This window comes from Neomonachus schauinslandi, chromosome 16 (assembly GCF_002201575.2).
Source record: "Neomonachus schauinslandi chromosome 16, ASM220157v2, whole genome shotgun sequence".
Taxonomy (NCBI): domain Eukaryota; kingdom Metazoa; phylum Chordata; class Mammalia; order Carnivora; family Phocidae; genus Neomonachus; species Neomonachus schauinslandi.
In genome coordinates this window covers 45,366,894-45,374,575 of record NC_058418.1, presented here as the reverse complement: position 1 = coordinate 45,374,575, position 7,682 = coordinate 45,366,894, and positions in this window count along the sequence as shown.

Genomic DNA, 7,682 nt, shown 5'->3' with positions numbered 1-7,682 from the left:
AGGCGCGCGCCCGGCGGCGTGGGCGGGGCTTGAGGGGAGAGGGGGGCCTGGGGAGGCGGGACTTAAGGGAGCATCCAATCATAGACGTGTGAGGGGGGCCTCGCCTCCATCCTCGCGCCGCGAAGACCACCCAGCCTCGCCTCCTCTTTGGTCTTTCTTCAGCCGGGTCAGCCCCTCAGCTCCCCTATCCTTTCTTAGACCTGTGAACTCCGCCCTGACAGTCAGCTCCGATACTGGTTTCTTACCCCACCTTTGAGTTCAGCCACAAAACCCACATCCCCCAACCACAGCTCCACCGCAAGCTCCCCCTCTCCTTAACCCAACCTTAGTCTCTCCCCCAACCCAAACCCTCTTCCCTTGGTTCCCCCTACACTTGGAGGTTTCTTCGACCCCCAAGGCATTTAATGTGATCGAGACCTAGGGGCCACGGGCGTTTGTGGGAGGGGCCAAGTTCCGCTGTCAGAACCTCAGAGGAGAAAAATCTTAAGATTTCTTTTAGGCGTTTAAGTCTCCAACATGATTCTTAACTAGTAAAATAACAGTAGCTGTAGACCTAGGGGCAAAAGATACAGAGCAGAGTAACTTTAGCACTGTTGCCACTTAAGGGGCATTTGGGGCAATTGAAAGTGGTTAGCTCACTTCCTAATAAGACACTTCCTCCCCTTGTCATCGTCCCTATTTCCTCACTACTTTTCTTTCCTTCCTCTTACTGCGTCTTGTAGAATGCCTAAGGCTGCCTCTGACATAGCTCACCTGAAGTAGGGAATGCGGTGAAAAGAAGATGGGGTCTGGTAATAGAAGATCTAGCCTTGAGGGCGCCTGGGTGGCTCAGTTGGTTAAGCGACTGCCTTCGGCTCAGGTCATGATCCTGGAGTCCCAGGATCGAGTCCCGCATGGGGCTCCCTGCTCGGCAGGGAGCCTGCTTCTCCCTCTGACCCTCCCCCCTCTCATGTGCTCTCTCTCTCTCTCATTCTGTCTCAAATAAATAAATAAAATCTTTAAAAAAAAAAAAAAAAGAAGATCTAGCCTTGAGTCCCAGCCCTGCCACTGACCAGCCTGGTGACTTTGAGCAAATCCCTATTCTGAATCTCTGTTTCCTAAAATGTAAACTGGAGAATAATGTAATAATTCCCAACCTCTACTCTCATAGGGTTGTTGTAATCAGAGGATTAAGTAAAATGAAGATATGAAAGCATTACGCAAATAGTCCTTGTGATTCCTGTTCCCAGAAGGGAGAAGAGCTAATGAAGATGCTGACCCTTGTTTTTAAAGCAAAAAGTCCTGGTATTTGCATAAAGTGTTCTTGCAAAATGTTCTTCCCATAAATCTCCAATGAGATGATATCATTGTCTGCGTCTTGTGTTTAATGTGAGAGAATGGCTGTATTGAAGGAACTTGGTCCCTCACAATTGTGTGGTAAATAGCTTCATTCATTCATTCATTCATTGTGGCTGGGATATTTAGGTAGAAATTATTCTTTAATTTCAGGTAAGGAAACATTTTAATTTCATTTTAAATTTTAATTCCCAGATAGCCAGGAAATGGGATATTCTCATCTAACCAGAAGTTTTTAGACAGTTTCATATAAGAATGCAAGGTAGAATAAATTGCATTACTAGGTATTTACCCAAAGAATACAAAAATACTAATTTGAAGGGATACCTGCACCCCAATGTTTATAGCAGCATTATCTACAATAGCCAAATTATGGAAAGATCCCAAATGTCCATCAGCTGATAAATGGATAAAGAAGATGAAGTGTGGGGTGCCTGGGTGGCTCCGTCGGTTAAGCGTTCGACTCTCAATTTCAGCTCAGATCATGATCTCAGAATCATGGTATGAGCCCCATGTTGGGCTCTGTGCTCAGTGGGGAGTCTGCTTGAGATTCTCTCTCCCTCTCCCTCTGCCCCTCCCCCTGTTCATGCATGCACACTCTCTCTCTCTCTCAAATAAATAAATAAATCTTTAAAAAAAAGATGTAGTGTGTGTGTGTGTGTAATGGAATATTACTCAGCCATAAAAAAGTGAAATCTTGCCATCTACAATGACATGAATGGAGCTAGAGAGTATTATGCTAAGAGAAATAAGTCAGAGAAAGACAACTACCATATGATTTCACTCATGTGGAATTTAAGAAACAAAATAAATGAATATAGGAGGGAAACAAAAGAGGCAAACCAAAAAACAGACTTTTAACTATAGGGAGGAAATGATGAGTTAAATAGGTGATGGGGATTAAGGAGTGTGGCACGTGTGATGAGCACCGGGTGTTGTATGTAAGTGTTGAATCACTAAATTCTACACCCGAAATTAATTTAACACTGTATCTTTTTTTTTTAAAGATTTTATTTATTTATTTGAGACAGAGAGAATGAGAGACAGAGAGCATGAGAGGGAGGAGGGTCAGAGGGAGAAGCAGACTCCCCGCCGAGCAGGGAGCCCGATGCGGGACTTGATCCAGGGACTCCAGGATCATGACCTGAACTGAAGGCAGTCGCTTAACCAACTGAGCCACCAGGCGCCCAATTTAACACTGTATCTTAACTAACTGGAATTTAAATAAAAACTTGGGGAAAAAAAGAATGCAAGCCGGAATAAACATTGGCTTCCATACTTAACAGTAATTCTTGATGAGTTTAGACTGAGGGATGCAAATACAGCTTCATTATGTCACTTTAAAGTTGACATAGATGATATTTTCAACATGAAAATAGCAAGCAGGTAAAACATTAGGAGAAAGTCTCCAGTGAAATTTCTTGGTTTCATCATTAAGTTACTGTGTGAAGCTAGCTGGGCAGCTTGTTCTATCTCCTTGAGCTGCAAATAAAATAAAATCATAATAATGCCATTATTATAATCTTCCTGTGTCTCTGAGGTGGTGTGACTCAGGGTTGTAATCAAATAAGGGAAAAATTACTAAATAAGGAATTAGTTTCTTTTTCCTCTGTTCTCACCTAAATTTGTGGATCTAGAATACTTTTTCATTAATCATGGATTTTCTTCAGCTTCATTTTTTATTTCTACTTTCCCAATCAACTCAGAGTTGTGCTCTTATTTTGCCACTTCAACTCTATAAACTTTTCCTTGAAATATCTTCCTAATCAGTTTTATATTTACTGGCTTCTACAATGACCTCATTAGGGCTTTATATTACAACAATATTGGTAAGATAATTTAAAGAACTTCATTTAAAAATTTATTAAGATATAATTCACAATCCATGAAATTCACACTTTTTTTTGGTAAAGATTTTATTTTTAAGTAATCTCCACACCCAACACAGGGTTTGAACTTACAACCCCAAGATCAATAGTCTGCTCTACCTACTGAGCCAGCCAGGTGCCCCTGAAATTCATACGTTTAGAGTATGTAATTCAGTGGTTTTTAGTATATTCACAAGGTCATGCAACATCACCATTATCTAATTCCAAAACATTTTTACTGCCCCAAATAGAAACCTTATACTCATTAGCAGTCATTCCTCACTCTTCCTCCCCCCCAGCCCTTGGCAATCACTCATCTACTTTCTGTGTCTGCAGATTTGCCTATTCTGGACATTTCACATAAATGGAATCATACAGTATGGGGCCTTTTGTTTCTGTTCCTTTCACTTGGCATAATGTTTTCAAGGTCCATCCATGTTGTAGTATGTGTCAGTATTTCATTCCTTTTTTTTTTTTTTTTTAGATTTTTTTTATTTTTTAAGTAAACACTACCTCCAATGTGGGGCTCTAACTCATGACCCTGAGATCACGAGTCACATGCTCTATGAACTGAGCTGCCCCAGTACTTCATTCTTTTTATGGCCAAATAATATTCCAGTATATGGATATATTACATATTATTTCCATTTGTCAGTTGATGGATACTTGTGTTGTTTCCAGTTTTCGGCTCTTCTGAATACTGTTGCTGTGAACATTTGTGTATAATTTTTGTGTGAACATATTTTTTCAATTTTCTTAGGTATGTACCTAGGAGTGAAATTACTGGGTCACATGGTAACTCTAACTTTCTGAGGAACAGCCAGCCTGTTTCCCAAAGTGCCTGCATCAATTTATATTCCTACCAGCAATGTAGGAGGGTTCCAATTTATCCACATCCTAGACTATACTTGTTAGTTTTTCTTTTTTACTATAGCCCTATTGTAGTGGGTGTGAAGGGACAGCTTACTGTGGGTTTGACTTACATTTCCCTGATGACTAAGGATGTTGAACACCTTCTCATGTGCTTATTATTGACCATTTGAAGAATGCCTTATACAACTTCTTTGCCCATTTTTAAATTGGGTTATTTGGCTTTTCAGTGTTGTTTTGTAAGAGTTGTTGTTTTTTAATATTCTGGATACTAGACCCTTATAGGATATGTGACTTCCAAAAATGTTCTGCCACTATGTCGGCTGTCCTTTTACTTTCTTGGTAGTGTCCTTGAAAGCACCAAAGATTTTTATGTATGAAGTCCAACCTGTATATTTTTTCTTTGGCTCCTTGTGATTTAGGTGTCATATCTATGAGGCCACCTCGTAGTCTAGTCATGAAGATTTACATCCATGTTTTCTTCTAAGAGTTTTATAGTTTTGGCTCTTACATTTAATTTTTTGATCCATTTTGAGTTAATTTTTGCTTAAGTGTGAGACAGGGAGTTTCGACTTTATTCTTTTGCATGTGGATATCCAGTTTTTCTAGAATTATTTGTCGAAAAGTCTATTCTTTACCCATTGATTTGTTTTATTATCCTTGTTGAGTATCAATTGACCGTAAATGTATTGGTTTATTTCTGGACTTTCAATTCTATACCATTGATCTATATGTCTATCCTCATGCCCGTGTCATACAGTCTGGATATAAATATCATATTTTAGGGAGATTGTTTTAACTTCTGAGTTTATATTTAGAATCTAGAGTTATATTTTCATCCCTTTGGAGTCATTTAAGGAAAAATTAAGTTTTCTAGGATGATTACAATGATGATAAATGTCATGAAAACAATTTGATTTGAGAACTCTCTTTTGATCTTGTATATGAACCTAAACCAGAATCATAACTGTGATTTAATGCATTTTTCTTTTCATTTGTTGATGAAATCAATACACATGGATTGGAGGTAAAACCAGGATGCAAATCATTATGGATAATGGAAAGTATATAATGGAAAGACTAGTCTCAAGATCTGGGTCAAGATCTGACCCTGGTGCTTGTACTTGTTGACCTTGGATTGATCACTACAGCTCTGGGCTTCACTTTTCTCCTATAAAAATGAACGATCGCTTCTGATCCATAGTTGCTTCATAGGAATGTCGTGAGCCTCAAATTGAGATAATGTGCTTGTAAGTAACTTGTAAACTGAAAAATACCATAGAAATATTTAATATTTATATGAAGCCCTAATTAATGATATTAATAAGTTCTCTGAAGAATCATTCCATAGGTGCTCTAAAAAATGCTCTTGATTTTTCTATAGGCCTATGAAAATATCCAGAGTGGTTCCTATTTTATATTTCTGAGACTTTCCCTTTTATTTTTTTGAAAATATTTAATTAATTAATTTATTTGAGAGAGTAAGCATGAGTGGGGGAGGGGCAGAGGGAGAAGGACAAGCAAACTCCTCACTGAGGGTAGAGCCAAAGTCAGACGCTTAACCCACTGAGCCACCCGCGAGCCCCAAAACTTTCCTTTTTCTAAATCATAGTACTTAAAAGAAAAAAGACAAGGGGCACCTGGGTGGCTCAGTCAGTTGAGCGTCCAACTCTTGATTTCAGCTCAGGTCACGATCTCAGGGTTGTGAGATCCAGTCTGAGTTAGCTCTGCTCAGCAGAGGGTCTGCTTGGAATTCTCTCCTCTGCTCCTCCCCCCACTCACTCTCTCTCTCAAATAAATAAATCTTAAAAAAAAAAAAAAGGAAAAAAGACAAATTACTCTCTGCCCATGATCTTTCCCTTCTCTCTTGCAAAACATGTAGTACTTTCTTCCATTGCAGCGGTCAGCAAAACTTTTCTGTAAAGGGCCAGTTAATAAATATTTCATTTGTGGGCACATAAGGATTCTGTCACAGGGCGCCTGGGTGGCTCAGTTGGTTAAGCGACTGCCTTCGGCTCGGGTCATGATCCTGGAGTCCCGGGATCGAGTCCCGCATCGGGCTCCCTGCTCGGCGCTGAGCCTGCTTCTCCCTCTGACCCTCTCCACTCTCATGCTGTTTCTCTCTCTCTCTCTCAAATGAATAAATAAAATCTTTAAAAAAAAAAAGGATTCTGTCACATATTCTTCTTTCCTTTTGTTTTTTGTTTTTTACAATCCATCAGTACTGCAGAAACCATTCTTAGCTGGGGAGAGTGTACAAAACCAGCCCTGATTGATCTTGGCCTGCAGGCCTGTTATGGACCCTTATTCCACTGCGTTCAAGTACTATATCAGGTTTTTGTTATGGTCACTAGTTATAATCATTTACACACAAAAAAGTTACTGGTTAGTTAACCAAAGAAATGCTATGTGTTGATTTTTATCCTAAGAGCAAAACAGAATTTTCAAGCAAAATAATGTGAGTCAGTTTGAGTTGTTCAATTATGTTTTGCTTTGGAATGAAACTGGTCTGTTCAGCCAGGGACAGAGGTACTGGCTGGATAACTGACTGGTGTGGTATGATTTACTCTGATGTACTATAGGATCTAAATAATTAGACAGGACAGAATACAGGTGATGAATGCTGAATTGAAGCAACTGCTGGGTAGGAAACAATTTTTCTAAATGAATCATGTTACTTTTATTTTTTTTAATTTATTTTTTAATTTTTTTAAATTTTTTTAAAGATTTTATTTATTTATTTGAGAGAGAGAATGAGATAGAGAGAGCATGAGAGGGGCGAGGGTCAGAGGGAGAAGCAGACTCCCTGCTGAGCAGGGAGCCCGACGTGGGACTTGATCCAGGGACTCCAGGATCATGACCTGAGCCGAAGGCAGTCGCTTAACCAACTGAGCCACCCAGGAGCCCTATTTTTTTTATTTTTTAAAAAGATTTTATTTATTTATTTGACAGAGAGAGACATAGCGAGAGAGGGAACACGAGCAGGGGGAGTGGGAGAGGGAGAAGCAGGCTTCCCGCTGAGCAGGGAGCCTCATGTGGGGTTCGATCCCAGGACCTTGGGACCATGACCTGAGCCGAAGGCAGACGCTTAATGACTGGGCCACCCAGGCGCCCTGAATCATGTCACTTTTAGCAAGACATGGGCTCCATGACACTTTTCACTCATCTTTACTTTCATGGTTTGAATAAGGTTGCAATAATGTCAAGTTATCCAAACTTAACCAAATATACCGTGCTACTGAGGGCATGGGGAAATAGAAACTCTCATACTTTGGTAGCAATATAAATTGATACTTCCTCTGTCAAGGGTGATCTGGCAATATTTATTAACATTAAGAATATACCTACCCCTCGGGGCGCCTGGGTGGCTCAGTTGGTTAAGCGACTGCCTTCGGCTCAGGTCATGATCCTGGAGTCCCTGGATCGAGTCCCGCATCGGGCTCCCTGCTCTGTGAGGAGCCTGCTTCTCCCTCTGACCCTCCCCCCTCTCATGTACTCTCTCTCTCTCTCTCTCATTCTCGCTCTCTCAAATAAATAAATAAATCTTTAAAAAAAAAAAAAAAGAATATACCTACCCCTCAACCCAGTTCTGCTTCTGGGAATTTACCT